At 42.8% G+C, this 21,722-nt stretch overlaps 1 protein-coding gene across 1 annotated transcript in view; it reads left to right on the forward strand.

Moving 5' to 3' along the window:
- MBTPS2 (membrane bound transcription factor peptidase, site 2) overlaps window positions 1–21,722 on the forward strand; it is a 417,557-nt gene that overhangs the window by 184,676 nt on the left and 211,159 nt on the right. The gene's annotated exons all lie outside the window — the stretch shown is intronic.

Here is a 21,722-nt window from a genome sequence, read left to right on the forward strand (position 1 = left end):
CCATGCTGTGAGCTGTGGGGAAGAGATGGAGGTCCACCGCCAGTCCTCTGTATGGCGAGCTGATGGCTTGCTGCCACGGAACATACCTTCCCCCGTAGGTTGTTCCACCTCTTTGTGATGTCGTCCGTTGTTCTTGGATGCGGTCCCACGGCATTCACCCTGTCCACGATTATGTGCCATAGCTCCATCTTCCTGGCAATGGATATTTGCTGTACCTGTGCTCCAAACAGCTGTGGCTCTACCCTGACTATTTCCTCCACCGTGACCCGCAATTCCTCATCTGTGAAACTGGAGTACTTTTATGGGGACATGGGTGTTGTGTGGTGTGTGTAAGTGTGTGGGTGTTGGGTACTGTGGTTCGGTGTGTGAAGTGGGGTGTGTGAGGAATGTATGGGTGTTTATGTGGTGTGGGTGTCTAGTTGTCGCAGTGGTGTTGGTGTCAGTCTGGTGGCAATAATTTGTATTCGTAAAAGATTGTGGGTAATGTGGGTGTGTGTTTTATAGTGCTGTGGGCAGGTAGGTGTGGTGTGTGTATGGTTGTCAGGTGTGTGTATTTGGTATTGGCCAATGTTGGGTAGTTAAGTATTTGGGTGGCCATTCTGAGCGTGCCGGTGTGTACCGCCAATGGTTTACCGCCATTGAATGTCCAACGTGGTGGTTTGTGGGTCATGATGTGGTGGGCGTTGTTCTGTTGGCGTAACGGTATGAGTGTTGGTACCAACACTTTAGCACTGACCTTTGGGCTGGTGGATTTGTGTATGGGGCAGTATCCTGTTGAATTGCTGGGTGTGTGTCATAATATGGAGAACGAATATTCGCCACTGCGTCAGTATGTTGCCGGCCGTGACCGCGGCGGTAAGCGGGATTTACCACCAATGTCATGATGAGGGCCTATATATTGCTGATATAGACCTGCACATATTAACTGTTAGTGATTTATTTCCTTTCTAGATTCCTTTATTACACATCGCAGGACTGCAAACATGCTCCTTCTGCGAAATATTTCCCTGTTTATAGTGGACACAGTGGTGTGCTCTGCTGTCCACTGAAGGCAATGCATCTCTGTGGCTCTGTGACACACGCCTCTTGCCACAGTGGGATTCCATGTTCGCTGTCGGGGCCTCCAGAGCCTCCAAAGCCTTGTCCACCTTGCCTGGTTGACGCCCACACATGAGGCCTGTATTTCCCCTGTATTCAGTTTTTCATTCCCCACCCCCAACAAGCCCCCCTCCCACCTCTTCTCCCCTCGGGTCCATATTGGCAATTGGGAGTTTGTATATAGGCAGCCTTGCAGGCCTGATTCCGGACACAGTTTCCTAGGCAACCCCCCCATCCATAATTAAGGGGTGCATGTCCCTGGGGCTTATGCCCTCATAATTGTGCAGCTGCCAGCCTACCTAAATCTACTGGGTCCATAAGTGCCAGATTGGCATGCACAGCATGCACAATAAAGTGGCTTAACCCATTTAATACGGGCCTCTCAGACCACCTACGATGGGCAGGAACCCCTGTCCTTCCTACAGTGGGATGAGGAGTTTTATGAAGCTGTAGATGTCTCCATGGCTGTCAACATCCCCTCGAGCAGCACCACGCACAGCAGATTGTGCATGAATTCACCAAGATTTCAAGGTCTGATTCCCCCATTCCCGGGTGCACAGAGCCCTGCCACTCCTCCCCATGATGGCCAGTGTGAGATCACCTTACCCCAAAAGAGAAAGTGCTATACAGGTGCCGATCACAACATGTTTGTGTGCTTCAAGAGGCCCTTCTTGGACCGGGTGCCCTTCCCCACTACAAGGGCCAGCTAAGCTTTCCAACGCTTACCCAAGGCCTTCATGTCCAGATTCCCCCGACCAGCAGGACGAAGGGGATTCATATGGGGACTCAGATGATGACGCGGGCCCATCCAGGCCTATCTCAGATGTCTCAGACATGTTGGATCCTGACGACATCATTCACCCGAGATCGGCGGATTGCGTCCCAGCAGATAAGGTAACAAAGTATGTGGCAGGGCATCTTCGCAATCCCTTAGAAAAGGAAGCATGCGGTTGCCTTAGGGCGCAGTGTCCCCATTCCTCCTTAGAAGGAAAGTTTTACCCGACTCTGGACATAGACCTCAAGATGTGAGTTTTCTGCTGGGCCAACGGACGGTAACACAGTTCCCATCCGCTGGCCCAGCAGAAAAGTCGAAATAGGGAGCCAGAAATACCGCCAGCGGTATTCTGACTCCCGCAGCCTCGTAATGAGGGCCATGGTCTAATTTAGCATTTGGCAGATAGATATTCTATTTTTCTAATTACAAGTGCATTATGCCTTAATACACTTTTTATGAGGTAGATAGCATATTCATCATGTTATGACTGAGTACCCGCCCTCCAAAATCCAAATGGGGCCCATAGTATTTACAGACCCAGTTGTCTTATGGCATCTCTGCAGCAGTGCTTGGTAATGCTCAATAGACTTGTATGTGTATCAACAACTTTCCCGCCTTTGAATAGTGTGATTGGTTTTGTGGGTTTACCAACTGTTTTGGAATAATAAGTCTTCTCATTAATGTGGCTAGTGGCCCACAAATTTAAATGGAGTAGTCGGGTAGTATTTCCCGAAATCCTCCTTCAGTTAACGACAGCTGTAGCTTGGCGACTATTACCCTTTGTCTCCCACTACATCATATTGAATCAGTTAACAAATAGTTACATTCTTTAAACATCCTTCACTGTCACCCCACTAGTGTGGTAGTTAAAAATATAGCAATCTAGGGAGTATCAACATTTTAGACAAAACAAGACTGACTATTCTAGAGTGAAGGAGCCTGGGCATGGAGGCATGTTAATAAGGCAATCCTCAAATAAAGGTTAATTTAAGGTGAACAGATCAAGCAACCTGTTTTGTGCATCAAAGGCATTTGGCTGAAGGAAAGATTTGTTTTGACAAATAATGGTGTACCTGAAATGGAACAGCTGATATTAGAGCTACGTATAGATAAATGAGTTTAAAAATAGGAACTTCTCAATTTGCACAGTAATTGTTGAGAAATCAAATATTTAGTTTAAGAGAGATTGTCTTAAAAACACAATCAAATTTAATACCTGCAGGATGATCCCAGGGTAAAAGTTAAAGCTTCTTCTATACAGCCAAACTTCTAATTGATAATAAATGAATTGAGAATTACGGTGATTTTTTTCCCCCACTTAACCCAAAAGCATTCCACTGTCTGTTATTTTCAGAAAGTTGTCTGCCAAAATCCTGAGATTGAGCATATTGTCTGTCAAAAGAGCTACCAGATGCTGCTCACCTACTAAGTTCCGACCCTGACTGAAGCCTGTTCTTCTTACATAGAAGGCTGGTTGTTTAATTTATGTGGCAAATAGCAGAGGTAGTTGCAGGAGCCTGCCTGGCACCCCTTTTATTTCAGCTCTGGTCTGAGATCAACCTCCCTTTTCAAACTTGTGCCACAAGCATTTGTCTGAAGACCTTTCTGTAGGTAATCCCAGCTCACTGTATCAAATGCCTTATTTATGTCCAGAGACTTGACTGAGGAAGGGAGACCACTAGCCAATGTCTCTGTGATGAAATAGAACAGGTGTTTGAGATTAGAGTACTTTTTGCAACTTTGTATAACATTTTTCTAGGTGGCCAAGAGGTGCCACTATGGTCAGCACTCTGTGAGCATGCTTCCTTAAAGTTTTTTTGTCACAGTTTTGCATGAACAGTTGGGTGTTGTCACAGCATCATCATCAGTATCCCTGGAAACCCAGGCAGAGGGAATAGAACAGCAGGAATGTCTGAATCTACAGAGCCCCAGGTCAGCCTGAATACAGCAGCACCCTGCCAAACAACTTGACACCCCTGCAACTTACTTCGCTTCCAGGGTCCTAGACTATTGTCCTTAAAAACACCAGGTTTTTAATTCCCCCAGACAGTGTAAGAGGCTGATACTTCAAGTTGATGCTGCTAAATGGGCTTCCACATTTATGAATCATGGGGTACACCTTTCTTCACTCTAGGCATCTGAATGTTGGCCAATTTGATTTTGATTTTTAAATGATGACCGGGTGAAGTTTTTGTGTTTTTTGTCACAGGAGAATAGATGTATGTACTTCTCTGACTTGGTGATGACAAGATAGAGCTCACGTATGTTGAAAATGAATTTTATTTAGAAAATGAATGCCTAACATACTGTAGTAAAGACCTTTCACAGGTGATCAGGTTGAAGAGTTTATTTACAACCAGCCCAGTCTGCACCGGGATACAAAGTACTCGAAACCTTGCTGGCTGATGGATCAACGTTCTATAGGCCTTCTATGAACAAATACTACTCTACTTAAAGGTACAGCACTACAACATTTCCTTCCCTTTATGAGCACTTTATGACTTGACAATGATGCATTGAGGATATATAATCTACTAAGCCTACGAAAAACCCCAAAAACTAAATAAGCTTCAATTTTGCTGCAAGATACAATAAACATTAAATATATACAACAATGAAAGGAAGGACTAAACATCACAAAATCTCTTGGGCTTCCTAATGACCCTTTGACTTTGGGTCTAACAGACTGTTCTTGTTTCCTGCCTTTATCATCACCTTTCATCTTGCCACAAGTCTCAACCTCAGATGATTATCTGTCAACATTGAGAACCCTACGTATATTTTACCACTAATGAGAATTGCCCATGACTGCATTCCCTTTCACTACTTAACCTCTCAAAGGACTCCGTCCCCAACTATGGCCTTTCCTTTGGACACTTTCATACCAAGTTTCATATCCTACTCATATTTTAATTTATTTTTATGTCTTGCAACTTGAGGTCTGACTAAATCATCTATTACCTTCTGATGTTCTGTGTCGGACACTACCCTCAACTATGCAGGACACATTTTGAAAGCAGGTACGGGTCCCCTCATGATCTTTCCAGTCATGCTGTTGGGACATGTACAGTAGGATAACAGCACACTGTTAACCAATTCAGAGATCAGTCTTGTTTATGACTTTCCACTATGCATACTCAACCAAGTATGATTCATCCTTTCCACAAAGTTATTAGTCTGGGGGTGAGACAATGCAGTCATCCTGCGGATAATGTTGCATTTGCTCAAAAAGTCATTCAGCTCCTTGGACACAAATTGCACTCCATTGTCTGACACCAAATCACTTGAAAATTTTTCCAAAAGTTTGATTGCCGATTTAATGTTGTTATTCAATAAACTTTGCCTTTCATTATTTACTGTAATATTCAGCCAAAACAATGGTGTGTTTGTATCTTCTTGGCAAAACACTAAAACAGCAATAAAGTCAGCAGCCACCTTATACCACTATCTCTCAGGCAACTCCCCTAGTTGGAGTGGTGGGCATCTAGTTTTAAGATGTTTGTCACTACTTGAACAAATCATGCAAGACCTTATGGCTTTGTTGATTTAGTTTGACATTCATACTAAGCCACCATAACACAGAGCTTATTTTTATCTTGGCAATGGTTTGACCAAGTTGTCCTTTGTCTCAATCCTCAATAATCTTGTACCTCAGTTCTGTAGGTGGGGCATATTTATCCCCTCTCATCAACATATTATCTATCTCAAGGGATTGCTCTTGAGCCAAGATAAAATGAGATTACATGTTTTTATATAATGAATTTGCTCTCTGCAAGTCTCCCATTGCATACTTCTGAAGCAAATATAACTCTGTCCTTTTCCAAAGACTTGAACAACTCTTCCTTAGTAAATCCTTTCATAGCACACATCAGTCACTGCTATCAAACATTTATCAGCGTTCTCATTGTTAGAAACTTTACGCAGACAGGTCGGTGCAGATGATCTAGACAGATAGTCAGCTGTGATGGATTCCTCACTCAGATGTGATGTACATCAGAGTTGTACTGGTGTAATTTTGAATTCAGCCTTGCAATCGCAGGGGTATGATCTTTGATCACACATCCATTCATAAAATTAATCATTGGCTTGTGGTCAGTTGTAAGAGTAAACTTTCTGTCCCTCACAAATCACTTACATTGTTCAACAGCCTAACAAAATGCTAATAACTCTTTTTTAATAACAGAACAAATGCTCTAATTTTGGCAAAATGCCTTAATGCAAAACCCATAGTTCTTTCACCCTCACTACTCATCTAAGATGTCATTGCATCTAAACCACTGTTACTAACATCAACTCTGAATATGCATTCTTTAGTGCGATCAACAGTGCAAGTATGTTAGCTCATACAATTTCTTGTTTTAACTTGTTGAATTTAATTTTACATGTTTCATTCCACTGAAATGTCTTATTCTTATTGAGCAAGCCTCTTCAATTTTCTATCTTTGAAGCAAACTTTTGACCAAACTTTGAATAAAAATACCCTGAAACTGGTCCCTGGATGCTTGTTTCGGGTCTAGGGAGGACCTGGCCTTGCAGTTCGGGCTGGACAGTTCTCATGGGGAACCGGGTCAAGACTGATTTGCATATGGCTAGGTCCAAACTAGGGTGGCAGGGTGAGCAAAAGAATTGATGGTTTAAACACAGATCTGTGACTGGGTGAATGTTTGACTGGTTCCGCATTCCTTCCATCATTTGTGTTTGTTGGCTTTTGTCGCCATAAGTGCGCTGGGTATGCCCAGACGTGGGCCCCGGGCTCACTGTGCCACTGGATTCAAGCTAGCCTGGCTGATCAAGAGTGATACCCTGAAACCGGTCCAAGGATGCTTGTTTCCGGTCCAGGAAGGACCTGGCCTGGCAGTGCGGGCAGGACTATTTTCATGAAGAACAGGGTCAAGACTGATTTGCATATGGCTAGGTCCAAACTGGGGTGCCATGGTGAGCAAAAGAATTGATGGATTAAACCCAGATCTGTGACTGGGGGTGAATGTTTGATTGGTTCCGCATTCCGTACATAATTTTTGTTTGTCTGCACATGTAATGTGCATTTTTCTCCAGCTTCCTCTGCCTAAGGGATGTATTTTGAAACATTACAAGCTTATTTGCTGAATCGTCATTACTATAACTGTCCTTATGGTCGTGCATAAAAGTCATTTGTGATTGTAAATTGAATTTCTATAGCGCTTACAAGCCCTGACGAGGCTTTGAAGCGCTTTTCAGTGAGTAGCACACTACTCCAGAATCCAAAAGGATTAGTGGTGGATTCGTTTAGGGGATATATGAGTTAATTTGAGCGTTGAACATGTGAGTCTGTTAGTTGGATTGAATAGGATAATGTAGGGATAGAAGAGGCAAGAGTTTAGAAAGCATATTTGGGAGATCATAGTCGTAAGTTGAGGTTTGATTTGAGTAAGAATGAAAGATGGAGGAGAGAAGAGTCTATAGAGATGGATTAGGGAGATCATAGTACTAAAGTGAGGTTTGATGCTCTCCTGCGGGGAGGGGGGCACGACCGCCCAAAACTAAGGGTCAGCTGAGATGGGAGAGGGAGCTGGAGAGAGAGCTCTCTGAGGAGGATTAGGAGACCATTTTTTACAGGATACATCACACAGCTTACAATGCAGCAGGAACAGAGTCTGCCTATAAAGTGGCATCCTACTGGTACTATACTCCAGCAAGGATTCATGCCTAGGACCCCGCTAAGTCGGACTTGTGTTGGAGGGGGTGTGGGGGGACGGGATCGCTTGTCCATCTCTTGTGGCACTGCCCTAAGCTCCATCAGTACTGGGAGAATATAATAGACATTATTGACTCAGCTTTTGATACTCATATCCCCAGATTTCCTGGGTACATCTTGCTCGTCCTTCCCAACGCCCTCACTTTCCCTTTGAGATCTATGAAGGGTCGACAGATGGCCTTAGCTTTAAATGCAGCCACACAGCTGTTGTTAAGCATGTGGGGGTCTGACCAGATCCAGACGCTAACATTATGGCTCCATAAGCTTTGGTTTATTCTCGCTATGGAAAAGCTCACCCTGAATAAGGAAGCAAGATGGCAGAGTCGTAGAGCGTACGCAGCCCTGCAACCACGCCCACCCCGACTCCGGACGCCGAGGAGTGAGGACGCGTCCACGAGCGCGGAAGCAACGAGAAGGGATGCCCCCCTTCTATGCACTTCCAGACTATGCCGTAGCTTGGACGGCCGAGACGAGCATGCCGGGGGCGGCCCCCGAAGGCATGACTGGAACCGAAGGACGTTTTCTTTTCTCAGCTGCTGGCTTTGATATTGGAGATAACCAAACGCGCTAGTGAGAACAACATAGGGGGGGGGGAAGCATCGGCCTACCCCAGGAAAATTTTTGGGAAAGCATGGGGAGACATATGGAGGCAGCCCTGACGGATACTTCCAGCTAATCCCTCCCTGCAGTTTTACGACATGCTACATACTTACGTAAAGAAAAGAGATACCTAGGAAAAAATAAAAAAAAAGGAGGAAGCAGTCTTCTATTTTGCCTGCCTGCTCTGCACTTTCAACTACGGACTCTGCAAGGAAGAGGAGCAGCAACCCCAAGTAATTTCAAGTAAGCTAAGGGGGGAGAAATGGTTTGAAGATTGTCTGAAATTCTATAAAAACACGTCAGTTTATTTACACTCCCTTTCTTAAACTTATTTTTAAAAAAAAGGAAGGGGGAGAGAACCTTATTAGATCATAAGATATATATGATTGTAAAACTGGATGGCAGAGGGTCTATGGCGAGCCACATCTGCAAACCAGGACTTCCCTAATGTTATTAACCACGGAGGCGGATATTACTCACTCATGTACTTATCCCTGGACTACTAAGGGCATTTTTAGAAGTGTGATATACGGCATAGCACACGATTTGATAACAGCAATAGTAGGGCTAACTAGCTTGGTGAAACTATTCCCCCCCTTTGTTAAAGCAAGGATGGCGTCTAAAATACTTCGGAACCTTAGAGATAAGACTGACAATGCTAAATCATTGCGTTCAGGAAAAGATAAAGGGGACCAGGCCGGGGCTAACAGACGGCCCACCTCAATTGCGGGGAGGCAACCTGGGAGAAGTACAACTGGCCAAAGTAAAGATCTTAAATTGAGCGATAACATAACCCCCCCTGCGGAAAATAGGGGGAAGAGTAAAACTCAGGCCACTATCACTTCTTTCTTGGCAGGAGGGGTACAAGAAACTGAAACTATCCTGCTAACCCCTATGCTGGGAGGGGAACAAATATCTACAGAAAGAACACATGAGGGGGCCTCCAGCGAAAAATCCTGGAAAGAAAGATTATCCCAACCAGGAACTATAAGGTCTGACAGTGGCACAATGGAACAATGGCAGGAGACTCCCTTGACGCTGCAGCATGTGCCCGAGATACAAGGAAAGGACTTGAGCAATATAAAGCAAATACGAGGCAGCGCAGAAGAGCAAGGCAGACCACAGAGTTTAGGAGAAAGGGATAAGAGCAATGGGAAGGAGACCAAGAACTTGGACTGGTCAAAAGATACTGGGGATACATTTTACTCATTAACAGAGGAATCAGAACTCAGCAGCACTGAGGGGCACAGCCTTAATGACTCTGGCAGCAGCATATCCTCGGAGGAGGGGAATGCTTCATCGAATAATGAACTCACAGTGTGGCAGAGGCACCGCCAGCGCAAGTGCATCAAAACGAGGTCTGATCTACAGGAGGGTACTGAACTCTCCGCCTCTAGTGGGAGCAGGACTATGAAGTGGGATTACTCCAGTATCAATCTAACAGATGTAGCCTTCACAACGAATAAACCAAATATGAGCGATCAGCAGCCGTCAAGGAATATGGACAGAGGAGACAATATCGAGGGTGCAAAGAGCGACATATGCGCAGCAAACACAGACTCTGGGATGCTACAATCAATATTGAACTCAATCAAAGAATTCCAAACGGAAACTCGGGTAGAAAGTCGCCGAGCCAGGATGGCTACAAAACGGCTGCAAGGATCAGTGCGTAAGGTGGCCAAATCATGTACTGAGATAGAAACTAAGCTAGGCACAATGGAAGAGAGGATAGTAGCAGTCGAAGAGGATGTTGACTTGCTGAAACAGAATGCCACGCAAGAAAGCCAAATGACTGACGTGATGTGGAAACTGGAAGATTTGGAGAACCGGCATAGAAGGAATCATCTATGCTTCCTGGGCATAGAGGAAGGGCTGGAAGGAAATTACATTCGGGACTACATGATCAAGCTTCTGCAGAGAGCCTTTCCCGAACTGAACCACTGGGACTTGAACAATGAGATACAGCGGGCACATAGATTTTCCCCGACCAGGAGGGAGGGGGCGCACCCAGCTCCTTCCAAATATCCTAGAGCCATTTTGGTGTTTTTTGGGAATTTTTTACTGCGTCAGGCAGTTTTTGATATAGCACGCCCTAATACCCCTTGACAGGTAGAAGGGGTTATCTTCTTTACACAACCAGATTTTTGTCATACAACTGTGGAGCGGAGATGGCGGCTTAGACAGCTGATCAAACCCTTCTTTGATAAGGGAGGAGAGGCTTACTTGGTCTCCCCTGCTCGGCTGAAAACGGTGGTTAATGGGAAAGTGAGATGGTTTACGTCAGAGATTCAGGCAAAGGAGTATCTGATGGAGTTGAAATAATGATGTTCTTTTTTTTTTTGGATATAAAAGGTTTCGGTGGTGGGCGGGGCACTCTGCATCTACACTTCGCCAACACTCGAGCCTAGAGGCTCGATTGCTCTACAGGAAAGGGGGGGGTTGGCTGAGAGGGAGGGCCCCCAGCCACCCCTTGGGGGGAGGGAGGGGAGGGAGGAGGGCAGATGGGTGTGTGGTGGGTTGGGGGGGGGGTATGAAGAGGATGAGAGGTGGGAAGGAGGGGGGGAGGGGCAGGGAGGGACGGAAAGATTGGCACAGAAACAGAATAAAAGGCCCAGAGAGAGCAGAGAGAGTAAGGTCTACGTAAGAGTATACACAATTGGAGTAAAAGGCCAAATAGGAAGAATGGGAGCCGGAGAAGGTAGGGGGAGGGTAGAAAGAACTTAGAATGACCAGACTCTGTATCGCTTCTATCGATATCTGTGGCCTAAACGATCCCAGGAAAAGAAGGAGAATCATGGAAGAGCTAAAAACTCTCAAGGCAGATATCTTCTGCTTGCAGGAAACGCATGTAGAATATAAGAATCGAGGTATACTAGGATCACTCGGCATGAGGGTGATAGCATGTTCAACACAAGAGGTGAAAACTAAAGGGGTGGCGATATTGGACCAAAGAAATAAAATGAAATTTGTGAGGCAGAAAGTGGACAAGAATGGAAGATGGGTAATTGTAGAATGTCTATACAGGGAAGGTAGCTTCACGTTGTGCTCTATATATGGGGCAGTATTAGACGATCCAACGGTAATTAACACTATGGCCATAGAATTAACTGGCTGGCCGACCCCGTATATTCTATGCGGAGACTTTAACTTCAACGGGTCTTAGGACGGGCTACAGGATCTTTCAATGCCCGGAGCGAAGAGATATCAGGGGAGGGAGCCTCGTGTCCTTAAGGCTATGGTAGGACTACAAAAAGAGCTAGGACTGGTGGATGCTTGGGCCAAGCTGCGCGATCCAGATCCAGGATATACTTATTTCTCCGCTCCTCATGTGAAACTGGCCCGATTAGACCTTTTTCTGATAGCATCTGAATGGTTATCACAGGCTAGTATAGAGTTACATCCACGAGTCATGTCGGATCATAATCCATTGGTATTAGACTTGGAGTTAGATGGTCTAGAACATAAAACCAGGAGATGGACTTTTGAAAGGGGGCTTCTCAGTGACTCTGAATATCTGGAATACATGAGGGATTGGTTAGTGGAATTTCTAAAGTTTAATAGAGGCTCTGTGCCCATAGAGATAGTATGGGATACTTTGAAAGCCGGGGTACGGGGAGCAACCCTAAGCTTCAGTCTGAATAAACAAGGAAAAGCCCAAAGGAAGATTAGAGATTCTCATTCGAAGCTTAGAGATCTAGAAATGCAACTGATTACAGTCATAGAGAGGGGGGAAGACACGAAGAATATTCAGGAGCGAATTGCTATAGCAAGAGCAGCAATAAATGAGGGTAATGCAGATAGAGTATCCGGGAAATATCTCGCGCAACGATCATAGAGGTACGAGTATGGTGAAAGAACTGGTCACCTGCTGGCAGCTAGGGCAGGTCATAAGGCAGCAGCAGGGACAATCCGAGAGATTCTAGACCAACAGGGACAAACAGTGATAGATAATGAAGTTATTAGGAAAGTGTTCCAGGGGTATTACACCGACCTATATAAGGATACAGCTGGTTTCTCGGCAACAGAGATGCAGGAATTTCTCCGCCCCATCAGGTTTAATACAGTCTCAGAAGAAGATAACTTGCAACTAGAGGGTCAGATTGGCAGCTTAGAAATGGATAAGGCACTTAGTGATCTAGCCGCCGGCAAAGCTTCCGGTCCCGATGCTATCCCATTAGTGTTCTACAAAACCTTCAAATCAGAGTTACACGTACTGATGCTCGAGCTGTTTATTCAGGTACAGAGCAGTGGGAAGACTCCGCCCTCTTGGGGAATGGCTAATATGGTAGCCTTTCTTAAGAAAGGGAAGGCTCCGCAGAATCCGGCTTCTTACCGACCAATAACATTAATTAATAGTGATGCCAAATTATATTCTAAAATATTGGCTTCACGTCTATCTTTAGTAATTAGGAAATTGGTAACGCCCCGGCAACATGGATTTGTCCCTGGTAGAGGTACGGCTGAACATATTCAAAGACTTATTACGTTGTTCGATGCAACAGGAGTAGCGGAGGACCCTATGGCAGTGGCCCTACTTGACGCAGAGAAAGCATTTGACCGAGTTAGTTGGAAATACCTCTGGGAGGTTATGGGGAAATATGGCTTCCGAGATCAATTTATAGTGGCAATAAAGGCCATGTACAAGTCACCAGGAGTAAGAATCCAACTAATGGGAGGGAAGTCCGTTCACATTCAAGTGGGGAGAGGTACTAAGCAGGGATGTCCTTGTTCTCTGTTGCTGTTTGCCCTATATATAGACCCTCTTCTCAGACAGCTTGAAGAAAATAGGCAGATCATTCCGGTACAAAGATATGGGTGGGACACAAAGGTCCTGGCCTATGCAGATGATATTGCCATTGTAACCTCCAATCCAGATACAGCACTGAAAGAAATTGAAAAGATTACTACTAAGTTTGGATCATTCTCTGGGTATTTTTTAAATAAGACCAAAACCCAGCTATTGGCTAATCAATTTACGAAATCACAGGATAATCGGAGGGTGGAGCAGGCAATATACCTCGGTATTAATATTTCACCAAGGGTAGGAGAAATTGTTAGCATGAACCTGGATCCAATAATGGTTAAAACCAGAAACGATATGCACAGATGGGATAATTTGCACATGACTATAATAGGGAGTTGTAATATGGTCAAAATGATTCTTCTCCCCAAATTACTATACTTATTCCGGACCATACCTCTGATCTTCACAAAAGCTTGCTTTGAAGATCTAGAACGGATGATCATGAGATTTATCTGGGCATATGGCAAGTGCAGAAGGTCGGCTAAATTTATGTCCCTACCGCGCGATAGGGGGGGGATGGGCTCTGCCTAACTTGAAGCTATACCATTGGGCAGCTGCTTTCCAATACATGCGCCCACTATGGGGAGAAAGACCTGGGGAGAGCAAGGGGGTAGGCACCCCTTATATCCCTAATATATACGAACTACTTATGGGTTCCGATTCAAAGGGGTGCTTGCTAACCTTTCATGAGCCAGGGTACTATAAGAAAACACGGTACAAGGTACTAGAGGCGGCTTTTAAATGCTGGCGGCCTTGGCGAACAGAGAATGGGCTGGGGAGATTTAACTACTATACTTTAATCAAGAATAACCCGTCGCTCCCCGATATCTTTAAAGACGGCTATATGACAAAATGGATTTCCAAAGGGATAGTGAGGCTGGGGGATTTTTTTGACGACGCTGGAATCAAAACATTCACGAGTCTCCAAGAACGGTTTGCCTTAGAGCAAAAGGACTTTTGAAAATTTTTACAGGTATGAGATTTTCTGAGTAGGAAGACGGGTGGGTCACAGGGGTTTAAAAGTAACCAACTGTTAGAACACATCCTGGGGGAATCGAATCTAACTATCAAAGTAATCTACTCCTTGTTAATGGCAGAGCAACTTGACGATTTGGAGAGGCATAGCGAACGGTGGAGCGGAAAATTGGTCGATGGAAGCGTCAATTTTTTTTAATTCACTCGAGTTAGGCCACACTGTGCTATTATCCTCGTCTCTACAGGCACAACATTATAAAACTGTGTTTAATTTGTATTATACACCAGCACACCTTGCTAAGTGGGGGGGATCACGAGGAATCAACTGCCCAAGGTGTGGGGATCACGCAACAGATGTAATACATATGTTCGCCACCTGTAGAGAATTAAAGGCACTGATAGATGGGATGCAACTTGTAATAAAATAAATTGTGGGGTACGAGGTTGCCCTTACCCCAGAAATTCTGGTTCTAGGGACGGCAGAACAAACAAGGGGGCGACAGAGGGCTTTCATCTTTCTCGTTATGGCAGTGTATCGCTTATGTATTTCCTCTGTATGGTTGAACAGGTTACCACCATCTTGGCAACAGTGGCTGGGCAGGTTAATATCAGTATATCATGTGGAGATCTCCCTGTATAAACGGAAAGGAAGACTGGCCAGAAGGAAAGGGAATATGGTTTGGGGTCAATTTCAAAACTGGCTTATGGTTAATGATTGATGTACTAAAATGATGTTCCCTTTTTTGCTTTTGTTATGATTTCCTGTGTAGGGACACATGGAGGAAATGTATAGAACCCCCCAATTGAAGAAGGTTTAATTGTATACTTTATCTATTTATCTGCTTTTGTGAAAAAAAAAAAAAAAAAAGAATAAGGGACTCCCAAAAACAACAAAAAAAGGAAAAGCTCACCCTGTCTTCATTGCAGAGTTGTGGGGATTTTAAGGAACTTTGGCAACCATTCTTACAAATACTGTTTACGGAGTTCACGGAACTGACATGCCCAACCTACTTGAGGGTTTTGAAGCTGAACTGAGGGGGGAGAGACGAGCGTGCAATAGTTACGTATACCCGCTGCCATGATTTCGCTGGTGCAAGTCCTGGGATTGCAAGATGCTGATGTGATCTGATATGCCAACTGTGGGGAAACTATGTTTGATGTTATGTCTAGTTCTTTTTTATCGCTATGCATAGAGCAGGTTTTATGTTAACGCAGTGGTCTTATTTTGAAGGTTGCATATGCGTTGTTTATAACTGAAAATACCAATAAACAGATTTGATCCATAAAGTGAGGTTTGAGGTAAGTCCAAGGAGGGATACATGAGGGAAAAATTTAGAAAAGGTTGTTTGTGAGGTCATAGTAGTAAACTGAGGTTTGGGGTAAGCCTGGGGGGATAGAGGAGGGAATTGGTTATTTTGGAGCTCATAGTGGGAGAATGTGGTTTGGGATGCATCAGAGAGTGGAGGTATAGGATATATTGAGAGAGGTATAGGGTGAGACAGAGTAGTGAATTGGAGAGAGTGAACATGTTTCTCTCTCTTCCACAGTAGGAGAAAAGTAATATATAGATAAATGACTACACAGAAATAATATATCTGTTTAATGAAGATAATATATTGCTGTTTAAGGTTGCATTGTGTAAACTCAGACTTTCTAGTGTTGCTGTACTTTGAGCTAATTTATCTGTGTATTTTGTTATAACTTAGTTTTTTAACTTTTTTTAAATCTTTTCCTCAATATTTCAATAATGAAGCCCTTGTAGATAAGTTGTGGTATTATTTACATATGGGAAAAGCTAAATAAAACAGAGACCCCTGAGCATCTAATCAGACAACTTATATAAAAACTATACAATGACCTATAAATGTGTTAAGCACCGAATCATACATACATATATTTAACCTTAAGAAATATATATATTTGTTAAGCAGACCTAAAGAACATCTTTAAATTTTAAAATAGTTAATGTGCATATTTGTACAAAGAAATACACATATTTAGATACATATAATCAACTTATAAATGTTTACATACACAAGGATATGCTGTACATTAGTGTTTGAGTATGGTGGTTATGTAGTAAAGAGCCAACTCTTGAATAGTTTTATGGAGATGAGATAGTTATCAGTGGACCTTAGATTTTGAGGGTAATGAACTCCATAGTTTTGATGCTTGAATAGAGAAAAATTTACCACCTATGGTCTTTTTCTTGCATGGTGGGGTTTTGAGATGAGGTGCCAATCTTGAGTGGAGGTTCCTTTGATGAATGTACTTGGTGATTTTATTTCTGATAAAAATGTGGTCATTTTCCATGTATTCCTTTCTGGGTGATACAGAGCAGCTTTTAGGTGGATCTTTTGGCAGCCAGTAACCAGTGTAGGGCCCTCAAGGCAGGTGAGATGTGGGGTTGTGGCTTTACATGTAGGAGTAGTCTGTCAGCAGAGTTCTGAATCCATTGTAGTCTTTTCATAGTTGATAGAGATGATCCATGGTAGAGGCCATTGACGTAACCAAGTTTAGGGAGTACAAGAGAGATAGTAGCCTAGACCCTGTGTGGAAATCCCTTGTGGGGGAAGAAGCTTTGCAGAGTTTTCATGGTGATGAAGCATGATCTTGCTAATTTCTCAACTTGAGCATTGATTGTTAACTTGGACTCCATGGTAATTCCAAGGTTGTTCACTTCCTTAGATACTTTAGGAGGTGGTCCCAGATCATCAGCCCAGGGGTAGAGTGGGTCAAAAAAATTCCATTCACCACATGTGAGTATTTCCATTTTGGAAGCATTCAATTTGAGATGGGTCCAGGTCATCCACTGATCAATAGTTATGAGGCAACTGAAGATTTGAGAGTTTCTAATGTCTTTGGGGCATTCCAATTTAAGGAGTATTTATGTGTAATCTGCAGAGCTGTCGCATGTTAGCTGAAATTCATTGATTTTTGCTGATAATGACTTCATGTAAATGTTGAAAAGCATGAGTTAGAGCCTTGAAGGACCCCTGCTTTTGTGAAGTAAGGTTTGGATGGGAAAGCGGGAGTATGGATGACATTTGTTCTTTTTTGAAGGTAGGATGTGATCCAGTCAAGGGCAGTACCTTCTATGCCAGCTTTGTGGAGTCTTTGTATTAGGGTGTCATGGTCAACTGTGTCAAAGGCAGCTGAGAGATCAAAAGATGTAGTGCAGCAACCCTTTTGCACTTTACTGTGTTTTTAAGCTCATCCCAGATGGCAGTGAGGGCAGATTCTGTGCCTCTTCCTGGACATAATCCAGTTTGGTAGTCTTCAAGTAGGAAGTTGTCTTCAATGAATTGTGACATCTGGGCGAATGTTGCTTTTTCTAGTAGTTTACCCAGGAAAGATCTCTTTGGATTTGATCTCTAGTTGTTGGGATCATGAATTTCCAGGTTTGTTTTCTTTAATAATGGGCATATGTATGCCTTTTTCAGGTCTCCTGGAAAGATTATGTAGTTATAGAAGTATTGATGAATCTTCTTACTGGTGTGGCAATAGAGGTAGACAAAAGAATGTTCTTAAAAATTTCTGGTCAACAAGGCACAGAAGGGCTGCCAAAAGGCCTGCTTCCCATGACCAGTTCACTTTGTGATATTTGTTTGAAGGAATGAAGAGCCAGGGTTAGCGTACTGTTGGAGGGGAGTTTTGGATATAGGTTGGTGCTGGTGGTTTTCCTTTGTTTTAAACAGGAGTCTGTGTCTGCTTTGGTTGCGTAATGATTTGCTAGTTTGTCCATGAATTCTTGAGTAATGGGATGAGTTAATTCCGTGCATTTAGGTTTACAAAATTCAGTGAGAATTTTGTAAAATTCTTTGTTTGCAGATTTAGCATTTTGAATTCTGTCTGATTAGTACCTTTTTTTAAGCTTTTTTGATTGTTGATTTGTATATTCTGTTAATTTTGTGTAGATGAAGTTTGTCTTGATTTTGGTTTGTTTTGAGCAATGTTCATCACAGCCTTCTTGTTTGTTGCTTGATCTTTTTTAGTTCTGTATTTCTCTGAGGTGCTTGTTTTCTTTAGTCCTGTTTTGTTGTTCTTGGTGGTATTGGGATATCAAAAAATTCCTGTAGCCACTCATAAAGTTTTTTAACTCAAATTATTGTGCCTAAATCTGTATTGGATGTTAGTTGTGTTCCTCAGTATTCAAAATTGAGTTTTTTCCATGGTTGATATGTGGATTCATATAAGAAGGTCTTCGCGTGTTGATTTGTGGTGTTTTATGTTGGAAAGTTACCAAATGGTAGTCTGGCCATGTGACTAGACTAATCCTGCGAAGGATAACTAGTTCTGGATGTGCAAAAATGACATGTAGGATGTGTCCAGTGAGGTTAGTGGGTTTGTATATGATCTGATGTAGGTTCAGTGTGACTAGGCTAGTGATGATAGGTTTTGGATGGATGGGCATGTTGGGTTTATCAAACCAAATTTTTAGGTCAACAAGAATGCATAGTTTGGAGTATAGTGTTTGAATCTGTGTCTAGAAACATGTCTGGGAATTTTGCATTGCTAGGTGGTGGTCTGTAAAGGAGGAGGAAGTTGTAGGAGGAAATTGGTATTGGGGTGCATTTGGTGATGGGGCCTCACAACCTTGTATGGAAGTGTTGTCAGTTTTGGTGAGATTTATTGTTTGCTTGAATAAAACAGCTAGTCCACCTCCTCATTTGCCTATTCGATTTTGTGGAATAGGTTGATAGCCTTGATGAATGGCTTCATGCAACACTGGAGCCATGTCATCTCCCAACAATCATTTGGTTATGGAGATTAACTCAGGTTGTGTTTCAGTGAGGAGGTCCTAGATGTGGTGCTTGTTATTAGAAAGTGATGGAGAATTCATTAGTAGGCAGTTTAGGGATTGTGTTTTGGTGGTGGTGTGACTTTGTTTTCTAGAAAAGTGAACAGTATATTTTGAACTTGTAGGAGGTGTGCCATTAGTGCTGGTATTAATTGTATGAGGGTTGCAATAGTGTTGTTTTACTATGTCATATTCCGCATCCAGTAGGCTTAGAAGGCATTTTGTTGGTTCTGTGTGTGTCTGTGGTGGAGATTATGGTTGAGAGTGAGATGGTGAGCTGTGTTGTTTTTGAAAAGTAGCCCTGTTGTTTAAAAGACATGGAGATGTGAAGTTGTGGAGTGTGGTATGTTTAGTCTGTGTGCGTCTGTTTAGGGTGGAAGGTATATGAATTAGAGGTGGTGGTTGAGCATGTTGGTCATATTTGTAGGCTCTAAATTGTGCAATGGATGAGAGGCGGGTAAATGAGAGTTGTTGTGATTGCATATTTGTGGTATGTGTTGGTGAAGATTAGGGAGTAAAGATGGTCTAGGATCTGTATTATTTGTGTAGTCATCAGGGTGGGAGTGGGTGTATGTTTTTAATTTGTGACTGAAAGTGTGTGTGTGTGTGTGAGAGATTTTGATGTGCTGGTGTGTTTTATTTCTGTGTAGTAGTGAGATGAGATTGATGTAGTGGTTTTCTGAGAAGGATCGTTTGGTAAAGTACTATTGCTGAGTGGAAGGTGTATGATAAAGGGGGTGGTGATGTGTTTTGGAAAACAGTGTGGTGTGTGAGAGGAAATGGACGATAGTTATGAGTGTTTGTATTAGATTTGATTTCTGAAAGAGGTAATATGTGTGGTGGAGTGAAAGGATTGTTTGGTTGTGTGTTTTTGCTAAAAAGAGGAGGAGAGTGTTGGTGGATGATAGATGGAAGGCTGAGTATAGGTTGTGTGGTGACAGAAAGGGGTCTGTTAGGAGCAGGTAGAGGATACAGCTGGTGTTTTGTATGAACAGGGAGTGTGTGTCTCGCTAGAGTATAGTTATGTATAGTGTGGCTTTATGTTGTTTTGGTGACATGGGGATTTGTTAGTGGTATAGGACACAGTGGTGTTTTGTTTGGGAATAAAGGTGCCATTGTGTGGTAGTTGGGGTAGAGGGTTGTATAGGTGTGGTTTGTGTGGTTTTGTAGTGGTTTTTGAGACATTGAAAAGTTTATAGGGTTTGTGATATTTGAATAGTGGGCATTTGCTTAGACAGTGTTACTATGTTTGTGAATGGCTTAAGCGGTTGCTGGTGAATGGCAAAAAGGACCTTAGGCCTGACCCGGCCCAAACAGTAACCTATCCTTGTCCTCTCTACCCTTAGCCTCGACGAGAGGGCTGAGACGCCCTGAACCCTGGGCTTAAATAGCCCTATTGGCCAATGAGAATCATTACCAATCAGAACCCTAGTCCTAAGCCCTAGGACCAATGGGAGACCTGGCCCTTTCAACCAATAACAGCCTTAGCCCTACCAACCAATCCAGAACTAAACCCTAAGCCCTATATCCAATCGAAACCCTAGCCCTATGAACCAATTAGAACCCAAAACCTATCAGCCAATCAGAACTCCAACCCTAAGCTCAGACTCCAATAGAAACCCTAGCCCTAAGAACCAATCATAGCACAGAAGCAACTACTGGTAAGAAACGTATATAAAGGTCATGTGGCCTTAAGCACAGACTGGTGGGCAGGGAGTTGCTCTGCAAGTCAGACTCTGACTTAGATACAGACCGGCTCAATCAACACTTTGCAGGTCCTGGCCAACCTTGCAGGTAAGGCCCAAACTCAAAGCCACTACAGATACTTCTTTTACATGCAGTATTAATTTAAATTTCTTGGTTTTTTTTTTCTTTGAGCAACACAAATGTGCTAGGTAATAGCTAATTACATTTATGAGCAAGTAGTTACTTAGGGTGGATTTGAAGCTAGTTGGGATATTGTGCAAGTAACATTTTAGTGCTGCTTTTTTATGGAATGTTGCACTATGAAATTGTATGCTGGCTTTGTCTAAAACATTGTAAGTTTTCTGGAAACGTTATGTCATTAGGATTTATAGGAGGAAAGCTGCATGTGATTTAGAGAGATATATATACATTTTTGCATTAGATATTTTTGCATCACACATTTAAAAGTGATCCTTGCTCGTTTCGACTCTTTTTTTGGTAGTTAGCTTGATTTTATTATTGTGGTCCTTTTGTATCATGGCTTATTATGAATTTACTTTTGCCTTATGTGCTCTGGCTACTTAATTTCGTAGAGGCATATTATAAGATTGCGTTTATGACTGAATTAGCTTCTGATTCTAACTAAATGTTTATGTTCTGTAATAATTAATTTGTAATTTAAATAAATCTAGAAACTGAGAACTGGAAGCCAAGTTGTGCATAGTTTTCCTTAATATTCTTGGCTCATTATTTGAGCAGAGGACTCTTCCCTTTCTCGCAAATTGAAACTTCTTTAATGTTAAGTGATATGGAGCATCAACAGATATATACTAATATTTAAAACCATGGAATCCTAAAAAGCTAGATATTTTAATTTGCATCGCTGCATCTCTCTTGCCTCTAGTCTGTTAATGACTCTCAGTATCTGAATTTGGGTTCATTTGTCATTTTTAATCATCAATTATTATTCCTATTTTATTTCTTTTTTAAATGCCAGCCTCTGGTGTCCTAGGTTGTGTATCTTACGTAGACAGACTGTTACAGATTGTACACCTTACTGTTTAATTAAAAAAACGCAGTGTTTTAAATTTCAGGAAATGCAGGGACCCTCTGAAAATGACCATTTCACATGCAGTACTGATGCCTTTTCACTAACCTGCCTCTCATTAATGCTTAATGAACTAACATTGCTATTTTCTTACTGATCCCACTTTACTGGATACCATCAAATAGGACTTTTGTATTTCCC

This window comes from Pleurodeles waltl, chromosome 8 (genome assembly GCF_031143425.1).
Source record: "Pleurodeles waltl isolate 20211129_DDA chromosome 8, aPleWal1.hap1.20221129, whole genome shotgun sequence".
Lineage (NCBI taxonomy): Eukaryota > Metazoa > Chordata > Amphibia > Caudata > Salamandridae > Pleurodeles > Pleurodeles waltl.